Below are 11,016 nucleotides of genomic sequence, written 5' to 3' on the forward strand. Positions count from 1 at the left end.
GAAGAGTGGCAAGGGTAGGCAATGGGGGTCAAGTGACTTGCCCAGGGTCACACAGCTGGGAAGTGGCTGAGGTCTGATTTGAACCTAGGACCTCCTGTCTCTAGACCTGACTTTCAATCCACTGAGCTACCCAGCTTGCCCTTGTTCACTTCACTTTTCATGGGTTCCTATAAGTCCTTCCAGGTTTTTCTGAATCCTTCCAGCTCCTTCATCATTTTTTAAAGCACAATAATAGCATTCCATCACTATCATATAACCATAACTTGCTCAGCTCTTGCCTAATTGATGGGCATCCTTTCAACTTTCCAATTCTTTGCCATCACAAAAGGAGCTACTATAAATATTTTTGTACAAATGGGTCATTTTCCCTTTTCTTGAATCTCTTTGGCATATAAACCTATTAGTGGACATTGCTGGGTTAAAGATAGACCTTTTAGACCTTTGAATGTTCACAGTAGTTCATAGCTTCACCAACAGGGCATTAGTGCCCCAATTTTTCCACATTCCTTCCAGCATTTGTCAGTCTTCTTTTCTGTAATGTTAGCCAATTTGATAGTTGTGAGATGGTATTTCAGAGTTTTTTTAATTTTCATTTTTCTAATCAGTAGTGAGTTAGAACATTTTTTCATTTGACTTTTGGTAGTTTTGACTTCTCTGTTCATATCCTTTTATATAAATGGTTATTTATCAACTGGGGAATGGCTCTTATTTTATATATTTATATATATTTATATATAAATGGCTCTTATTTATATATATATACATATATATATATAAATAAATTTGGCCCTGGTACCTCTACATTTGAGAAATAAGGCCTTTATCAGAAAAATATGATGCAGAAATTTTTCCCCAGTTTACTGTTTTCCTTCTAATTTTGGCCTGTATTAGTTTTGATTATGTCAGAAGCTTTTTAATTTAATGTACTCAAAATATGTTTTACTTTCCATATCTCCCTTATCTCTTATTTGTTCTTAAATTTTTCCCTTATCCATAGACCTGACAGGTACATTTTTCCATGTTCTCCCAAATTACTTGAGATATCACCCTTTATGTCTAAATCATTTATCTGTTTTGACCTTGTCTTGGTGTATGTTGTGAGATCTTGGTCTATACCCAGTTTCTTCCAAACTGCTTTCTAGTTTTCCTAGCAATTTTTGTCTACTATTGAGTTCTCTCAAAGTTTGGATCTTTGGGTTTATCAAACACTAGATTATTATGGTCATTTATTACCCTCTTTGATTGTTCAGTTGTTACAGTTGTATCCAATTCTTCATGACTCCATTTGGGGTGTTCTTGGCAAAGATCCTTGAGTAGTTCACCATTTCCTTCTCTCCAGCTCATTTTACAGATGAGAAAATAGAGACAAAGTTAAGCAACTTGCCCAAGATCACACAACTATTAAGTGTCTGAGACCAGATTTAAACTCAGGAAGATGAATCTTTCTGATTCCAGGCCTGGTGTTCTATCTACTGCATCACCTAGTTGCCTGTTTTTGTAGTTATTATACATGTTATTCTAGGTTTATTTATTCACATTTTATCAATTCATATAATTCTTCCCATGTTTCTTTGAATTCTTAATGTAATTAATATAATTTTAAACTGGATTTTAATATTCTTTTACATTAATATTATTCATTCTCCATTTAATAAACATTCACTTTGTTTCTAATTCTTTGCTGCCACAGAAAGTGCCATGATTGTGTTGGAATATATTGGACCCTTATAATTTTTACTTCCTTGGGCATTTTTAGTTTTGACCTCTCAGGACTGGAATTATTCATTGGATCAAAGAATATGAAAAGTCTAGTTACTTCTTTTTAAAAAATTATTTAATATCTTTTGTTTTTATATCACTATTCCCCCTCCCAAGTTTCTTTCTAACAAGGAATTAAAAAGAGGGAGGAAAAATAAGTTCAGCAAAACTAACCAACTTATCAATCAGACACCTGCTTCTCCAACTCATACTCAAACTGGCAGCCAGGTCTTCAGGGGGCAGCTAGCTGATTGTTTCTGCCTTCAAGTTTCTATCATAAGGTAACTTCGAAAAGCTATTATTTCTAATATGGTTTCTTACAATTCCCAATCTGGTATTGTTTTCTCCAATGCTAATCATACAATTGTCCTTAATCATTCAGTCAATAAACATTATTAATCACTGTACCAGGATCTGTACTAAGTACTGGAAGTACAAATAAAAGATAGAGGATTCTTAAGGAGTTCACAGTCTCTAAAAGAGGCAACAACATACAACTATGTACAAACAAACCATATGCAGGATAAATTGGAAAAAATCAACACAAGGATGGTGCTAAAATTAAGGGAGATCAGGAAAGGCTTCCTGTAGAAGATGGGATTTTTGCTGGAATTTCAAAGAAGCCAGGAAATAGAGATGAGGAGGGAGAAAATTCTAGGTTTGAGAGACAGATAGTAAAAAGGCAAAGAGCCAGGAGATGGGTGACAGAATATGTGGGAGGGTAGAAGAGTAGTAAAGATATAAGAAGACAAGAAAGGGGAGCAGGTTATGAATGTAAGGGGCTATGGCATACCTCATGACTTCCTGACCTGGTAGTTCTTTTCTCACCTTTAGTCTCCTCTCCAAGTTGGCTTTATTAGCCCTGAGTCACTTTCTTGCTCAGCTGAGCTGGCCCCTTTCTGGGTACATAATTTTGACTCAAGCCTGCTGGGCTGAGACAACTGGGTCATTTGGCTGCCAGGCTAATGGGTCCAGTGGTTTGTCTTAGTGACTTGTGTCAGGGACATCAACCAGCAGATAACCACTTCTTACCTTACTGGTATAGCAAGATCAGAAATAACAAAAACATCTTTTCAAAGTAGGGGTGCCTTCTATCCTTACATATAGGTCTCTAGGCAGAATGGGATCAAATTTTAAGTATAAAATATGGGCAGACAGGTACATACGTATAGAATGTGTGAGGCTATGATATTCTTTGTGAATTCTGGCCCGGTAGTCCTTTTTCCCTTTTTTGGAATCCCTCCAACGTTTGCTTTGAGGCCTTGAATTGGCAATGATGAGTCATTCATTCCCTTGCTCAGCTCAGCTGAGCTGGCTTCTTGCTGGGTGCACTGTCTTGACTCATGCCTGCTGGGCTGAATCAAGCAGGTCTGGTAGCTACAGTGCCATTGGCTCCAGGGTCTCTTTTACTAACTCCAGTTGTTAAGGGGAGCCCTAATGGCTCTTCTGACCTTTTGAAGCTCACAAGGCCATACATAACCCAGTTAATTCTCTCACCAGATACTCATTCACCTAAGATCAGGAGAGAAGAAAAATACAAACAAAATAGGCAGGCACATGTGATGGCTGAATAGGAAGAAAAGGGAGAAAGGTTGGGGGAGATAAGTGGCTCAGTGGATAGGGAGCTAGGTCTGGAGTTGGGAGATCCTAGACTTAAATGTGGCTTCAGATACTTCCTAGTTGTGTGACCCTGGGCTAGTCATTTAGCCCCTAATGCCTAGCCCTTATCATTCTAAGATGGAAGGTAAAGGTTAGAAAAAAAAAGTATTAGGGGTAAAATGTCCCTCCTTCCTACCCAGCAGTTCCCTCAAAAGCCCTAGTTCTGGTTCCATTGCTAACCAAAAATCTACATGTTATCCCACAGCACCAGCCCCTCAGTTACTTTCAGCCTCACCAAGCCTCTCCATTTTGGATTGAAGCCAGCCAAGGAATACTGTTCATGCTCTGCATAACTCCACATGAAGGGTGAATCTGAGCACACTGCAAGGACTCTGTCCCCAATGGCCAGGCTTCTGTTACCTGATCCTGACAGAAAATGTCATATTCCATATGCAGAATCCTCACCCCTCTGAAAAGAAAGGAGGGAGGCATATTTTCTTTTATCTTCTTGGCAGTTTAGTTACTTTTCTTGAATGATTCTAAGTGGTTTCCTAATACAGGTCTACCAACAGTGTACTAATGTACTGGTGTACCTGTGTTTCCACAGTTCCTCAACATTAGCCTTTTGTGTGTGTGTGTTTATGTGTGTGTGTGAGACAGAGAGAGAGAGAGACAGACAGACAGACAGACAGACAGACAGACAGACAGAGATCTTTGTCAGTCTGTTGATTCTGACAAACCTTTTTAAGAAAGAAAGCAAAAACAAAATATTCAGAAAGACCTCTTAAATGGTAATTGGCATTTATTTTAATAGCATAGAAACCTTATAAGTCTTAATCTTTGCCTTCATGTTTTCCTTATGGCTTGGGATAAATCATTGCTACATTAAATCTAATGATTAACTATTTCACATACAGAAAGATCACACTGATAAAAAGTAACTCTGTCAGTAAGCACTATGGTGTTAAAAATATACATTTACATCACAGGCTATTTTGATGAGTGAATATCATATTAAATACTTTATCAAAATAATAGTAAATATTATATTTTAGCTACAGCTTTAGTGAATAGAGACTATTACCCCATAAATATTGCACCACATCAGGGAATCTCACAGTGCAGATCTTGCAAAGATGACTCAGCCTTTTAAGGAGGGTGTTGACTATAGCAACCATTAAGCATCTGGTGCCAGCTCATACATTAAACAGCATTTTTTTTTTCCTTCAGGACTAAGGAAATTTGGTTTCCTCCCTAGTCAGAGGAAAAAATAAGGAGAACAGATGAAAAAGTAAAGTCTGAAGATTCCCAGAAAGCAGCGCTAGCTTTGGCCAACAAGAAGCTATTTCCTGTTTCAAGGTAATATAAGACACTACCCAAATAACCAGATTTCCCTGAGATTTAGTGATTGTAGATAAATAAGACCTTAAATACTTTCCAGCAGGGCTTAAGAAATGCAAGGTCAGTGAAGAAATCTACATCAAGATGAGAGTCCAGTTTCAGTGGACAAATCTTATGCTGCATTGAGGATCTGGATCCCCTACTAAATGGTAGAACCCTTTTTTAAAAGAATACTCATAGATGAATGACTCTTCATCCTTTAGAATCGGAACTAGTAACCCTAGTGCATTTCCCCTATATGATAGCTCACAAAGCAATCTCACTGAGGAGTGTTGCATTCACTTATTACTGACAGTGAAGAAAGAACTACACTAAAGGATTGGGGCCAAACAGTTTTCAGGTGGGCTCTTTGGGCTGCTGGGTTCTTTCGTTAAAGAAAATCATCATTGAAATAAGTTAGTCCTCGGGCCATTTGTTGATTATGTAAATCCAAATTTGAGAAATCTTAAACTCTAAAGTAAACTTGAAACAACCTTCAAAATCTCAGAAGCTAAAATGAACTTTTCAGAGTATTATGGGAGAATATAACTTGCCCCATGAGTGCACAAAATAGCAGAATAATAGCAAGATACAGTTTATACTAGAAGAGATTGGGTCTGGTCCTTAGCTTTGAAAGGGCAGAAACTTGATTTTGTCATTTCACCCAAAAACCATCAAGCTCCACTTAACTAAATATATAAACCAGGATGCTAGTATTCATCACTGGGACAACATTCCAGGAATTACCATTCATTGGGACCAAGGGTGTTTCCCTGGTGATAATATCTATATTGAGGGCACCAAATTACAGATTAAACGGTCTTAGTAAATATAGAATCAAAACAGAGGGAGCTGGATTGTCTTTACGGAGAATTTTCATTAAATTATGGTGTTTTCAGGAGTTGCCTTTCTCCATTTCCAGGGCATTTTCAGGACATTGATGAATCTTTATTCTTTCTCTCTTCTTTTTTCAAGATTCTTTTAAAACTCCTTTTTTTAGATTCTTTGTAGACCAATATAATTAATTAGATCACAATTTATCATACATTATTAGTCTCATTTTAGTTTTTCTGGTAAGACATGGAAATCCTTAATTCTCTTTGATGAAATCTGTGATACTCCAATGTGCTTGATGGAGAGAACTTGATAAGATGTGATAAGAACCCCCATATGAACAAGTAACATTCATAAATCTTCTTTATATGTAATTTTCTTACCTTGTCCCCAAATTCTCAGAGTCTACCCTATATAGCGTTTGTTTCCCTCATGAATTGTTGATACTAAAAAAAACCATCATAAATCCATATAAATGCCACCAAATGAGAATTAGCATTTTATAATTTTGTACAAATAAATATTCCCTTTAAAAACGAGGAATGAAATCTAAATTTTCAGAAAGATGAATTCAAAAAGAAATCTCTCCACTATATTGTGTGTAATTACTGTGCCCTTGTTCACTATCAGCAGTTTAATATTAAAAAAAAAAACCAAAGACAGGCTTTTGAAAAATCATGCTTTGGGATGCTAGCTCTTCTATGACCAGTTTTATGCTTATCTGCAATGCTTAAATTTTTACATCAACAAAATGAAGCAAATTTAAGGTGTGGAACAGCTATGCATCAAACAAAAACAAACACAATTATACATGGTCAAGTTCCAAGCAAATACAGTTTTTTCCTTCATTGTCCCACTGAACTTGTGGTACTTCATGACTATTCACTCATTGATCTTATAACACTACAGCAAAGATGTAGGAAAACTTATTTTTATACACGTAAGTAGATTAGATGGTAGCCTTCTGGAAGTTCCAGAAAATCATGTGGATAATCTTACTTTTAGAGCTCTAATGCCCATCTAACCATTTGTTTGATTTGTATTTTTCATTTGACCCAATTACAATTTAACATTGAATACCAATGTAAGGATACTGTGAAAGTGATTTTAAAATATTATTTGATAAAGCTGAATTCTATTTATGATAAGAGAAAGAACTGAAAACAAATTATACTCAGCATCACAAACTATATTATAGAGGTGCCATCTACCATAGTTCATTGGATAGAGTAAACTGAAGAATTTAGGAGACCTTAGGTTCTAGATTTTGGCTCTGCCTCTTGCTGTCTAAATGATTCTATATAAAGCATTTAAATCTTTAGACCTCTGTTTTACCAGCTATAAAAATAAGGACGTTAAAGCAGCTGATCTATAAGGTTTATAAGATCTTATAATTCTCAAACTGTGTCTTTAGGTAGCAGTATCATAGATATTAAGTTATGGATTCAGGTCCCTTAAAACATTTTTAAAGGTAGGCATAATTATATAAAACAATCTGAAGTTAAAGTAATTATTCCACTATTTACCTTTCCAACTAAATTTTTTAGACTTTACTAGCTAGATGGCTTAGGTTTATTTATAAAACTAGAAGGCATACCATTTTCAAAAACAGAAATATGAATATGTGACTAATTTGAAGATGTTTATAAAGTATTTATTGCTAAATTAAGAATATAGATAAGGTCAAACTGAAAATTAGAGTAGTCAGAAGATAAAACCTTACACTAGATTATCTAATGCTTTTAAACCATAGTTTACCATTTTCCACAAAGTTCTTTGTCAAACTAATAAAGAACTAGGTCTTAAAAAATATGGATTCCTGTCTTCGAGTTTAACCTTCTGAACCATGCTGCCTCAAAAAAACCAAACAAACCAAAAACTCAATAAAACACAGATGTAAGAGATGGGACATTAATTGTATTACTCCGACACAACTCAAGAGTGCATTATGTATTGTTTCAGTGACTAAAGAGATTGTACTGATGGCAATTCAGTTCCATTTGCTAACCCTGGAGGAATATGTGCAGAGAAAGGTTAGCAGACTAATATGGACCTTATAATATATAATGTTCACTTGGATACTATCACAGAAGTATAATTTCCAGTATGAACCCCCCCCCCGTCCCCCAACAATACAGATCATGACTTAATTTCTACTATAAACTTCTGCCCATATTGTCTTAATTCCTCTACTTGGGCTTCTCCCACTACTTCCTAGTTGTATCGAGCAAGTCACTTAACAATCTGGGGTTTCCCTGGTTTAATTCAGCTATTTTTTCACCTATAAAATGTGGCTAATGAGTTACATTTAGTTTTGTAATGAAAGAACTTCATAAACCATGAAGATCCATTTAAATGTGAATTGTTATATTGTACTGTTAGGCAACTCAGTCTCATTTTGAGCCCTCCTTTGGAAAAGGCAGTAGTAAAAACTATTTCCTGAGGTGCTGCTAGGTGGCTCGGTGGATTTGAGAGCCACGCCTAGAGACTAGAGGTCCTGGATTCAAATTTAGCCTCAGATACTTTCTAGCTATGTGGCTTTAGGCCAATCACTTCACTCCCATTGCCTAGCCCTTACCACTCTTCTGCCTTGGAATCAATAAACAGTGTTGATTCTAAAAGGGAAGGTGAGGATTTAAAAAACAAACAAAACATCTCTTGCCCATCTCAGGGTATTATGAATTACAGGAAAAAAATCTATAGTTATATAAACTCCTTGGAAATAAACCTGTATGAACAAAAATGTTCATTGTTATTCAGATATTGTTATATGTTAATAAGTAAATGTCAGATATATAACTAATGTTTGACTAAATTCAATATGATTGAAAAATGGGAACTAAGTTAATTTCTTTGTTATATTTCCATGGAGAAGCAGCAGAATGGCTTAGAGGCTGGCCTTGTAGTGAGAAGACCTGTGTTAAAGATATGTTAAACATTATTGACAGTATCATACTCTGAGACAAATCAAGACCCCCCTCAGTCACTCAGGCACCTTTCTAGGATCAAGAGTATAGAAGGGCTGTCAATATGCATTGGGAAGAGGCAGCTAGGTCATACAATGGCTAGAGCTGAAAGTACCTGGGCTCAAATCTGACCTCAGACACTTCCTACATGTGTGACTCTAGGTGAATCATTTAATTCCAGGTGGTGCCTAATCCTTAATTGCTCTTCTTATAATCAATATTGGTTACAAAACAGAAGGTAGGGTTATTATACACAAACATACTTTGGGGAGTTTCTGAAATTGGAGTTCCAGGTCATCTAAATGCTCTCCAAGATCTACCTTAACCCAGAAATGAAGGTCTCAACTCTGTGACTCTGGGCTGTGACTGTGGGTCATGTCCCACCACCACCAAACTTCCAGGCCATGTCTGATGGAAGCCTTCTCTTCTTCCCATTTAATTCTAGCTCTGAGAACAAGGACATGGAGATGCCACAGTTAAGGATATCTTGATCACTATATTGCCTTCTAATCAACCTCTTGGACTTTCCTCCAAAACATTCACTTCTCCAGCATTTAGCACATGATTTGGGGGAGTTCAACTCCTTGTGGCCTCATTTTGAGGATTTCCTAGCAAAGATACTAGAGTGGTTTGCCATGTCCTTCTCCAACTCACTTACAGATGAGGAAACTGAGGCCAAGGAGGTGAAGCTTGCTCAGCCAGGGTCACAGCTAGTGTCTGAGGCCACATTTGAATCAGGTCTTCCTGACTCCAGGCCCATTGCTCTATTCCTGTCCATTGAGCCAGCCTAACATTTAGTAGGTTCTTAAAATATTCCTTGATGGGCCACCCACTGTCTTACATGTGTTGTTTTCCCCTTGGTTTGAATGTAAACTCCTGGAAGGCAAGAATTTCTACATTAGCCTAGATTTGTATTCCCAGGTACCCAGTAAGCACCTAAGAAATACCTTTTCTTTTTCTTTTTCTTTACCCTCACTTTCTGCCTTAGTAAGGGCTACAAGGGCTGAGGGCTAGCAATGGGACTAAGTGACTTGCCCAGGGTCACATAGCTAGGGAGCATCTGTGGCCACTTTTGAACCTAGGACGTCCATACTCCAGGTGCATGTATCACAAACATACATTTCCCCAGAAATATCTTTTCTTTCATCCCTTCCTACATCAACAAAACCACAGGTCCTGACCCATTTCCTCCCCCGCAAAAAAATATTGCATTTTTCAGCAGCTAATTTTGGTTCCTCATGTAAAAGTAATTGCTTTTCTCAGTAACACATTCACTATTTCAAGATATGATTTAAGAACTTCGGCGTTTGTTAAAAGTGCAATTAGCACGAGAATAGCAATACACCAGACACACAACCTAATATCCCCTCGGAGCCCTTTGCTTAGCGGTAATCAGCTCTGGCAGGTCTCTAAGCCTGGCAGGGCGCGTGTCCAGTCGCCCCCTGGGAAGGTCCCCCGCGCCTCATAAGGATGGCTTCGCCAGGCCTAATTCAGTCGTTTCCTCCCAGCCTTGGGTGTGTGTAGAGGGGGGAGGGGGGAGGTTGTGTCGGGAGTGGGCAAGCAAGGTAGGGGGCTGGAGCCCGTGGGGCCGTTACGAAGGGGACGGGGGCGCGCTCACAGAGCCGCACTGTGACACGGGACCGCCGTGGCCGCGTGGCCGGCAGCGCGCGGGGAGCCGCGGCCGCGGGCGCAGTCTATGACCAAGGCGGTGATGTGCGCATCGCCTCCGCAGACCCGCCCCACAGCGACCGCCAAACCCGGCTGGGGAGCGAGGGGCCTGGGCTCCCTCCCGGGCCCTGGCGAGGAAGCACCGATCGCCGGGAAGGGAGGGCGGGCCGCAGGGCAGGGGAGACCCCGGGGGGCAGGCTGGGGTTCCACACAGCGCCACGCTGCAGCCGCTCCTGAAATGGGAACTGCTTGAGCGAGGGACTGGAGGCTGTGGCCAGAGGGGAGGGGGCTGAGGGGAAGGCGGGAAAGAGAAAGGGGAGGGGCCGAGCCGGAGGTGGAGGAGGGCGTTGAAGTGTGTGTGTGTTGGGAGGGGGGGGGGCCTCCTTTCCCTGCGGACGGCGCTGATTGGGCCATCGGAATCCGGAGCTGATTGGCCGCGTGGGCGAGGCGGAGGGGCCGTGCGCAACGGCGTGTGTGGGGCCGTGTGCAGACCCGCGTGTGGCGCAGGCTAGGACCCCGAAAATAAACAGCCGCTGCCGCCGCCGTCGTCCCTGTAGCGTCTTTGAGAGCTGAAGTGTCCGACCTCGCTGCCGCCGCGGGCCCTCTCCAACGTCTTAGGTAACCGCCCGCCTGACTTTGGGGAGCGGGATGGGGGTCGGGTAGGGCCGGGGCCGGGGCCGGCGGGCGGCCCGAGGCCAGCAGAGGAAGCGGCTGCGGCGGGTGGGGGTGCGCTGAGGCGCCTGCGATGGCGGCCGCACTCTGGCCCGCCGCCGCTGCTGCGTCAGGCGGGAAGCCCCGTCGCCGCCGCTGC

General features: G+C 40.4%; 1 protein-coding gene across 7 annotated transcripts in view; it reads left to right on the forward strand.

Annotated features, from left to right (window-relative positions):
• LOC123241753 (CCHC-type zinc finger nucleic acid binding protein) overlaps window positions 1–11,016 on the forward strand; it is an 86,523-nt gene that overhangs the window by 59,532 nt on the left and 15,975 nt on the right. For 3 of the 7 annotated variants that reach the window (XM_044669422.1, XM_044669712.1, XM_044669483.1), the window contains exon 1: window positions 10,658–10,823. The gene's annotated coding sequence lies outside the window, so the exon portion shown is untranslated. Of the gene's footprint in view, window positions 1–4,587; window positions 4,717–10,654; window positions 10,824–11,016 lie in introns of those variants that run through there. The other 4 variants (XM_044669372.1, XM_044669331.1, XM_044669633.1 and 1 more) reach the window with 4 other exon arrangements.

Source organism: Gracilinanus agilis, chromosome 1 (assembly GCF_016433145.1).
Source record: "Gracilinanus agilis isolate LMUSP501 chromosome 1, AgileGrace, whole genome shotgun sequence".
Taxonomy (NCBI): domain Eukaryota; kingdom Metazoa; phylum Chordata; class Mammalia; order Didelphimorphia; family Didelphidae; genus Gracilinanus; species Gracilinanus agilis.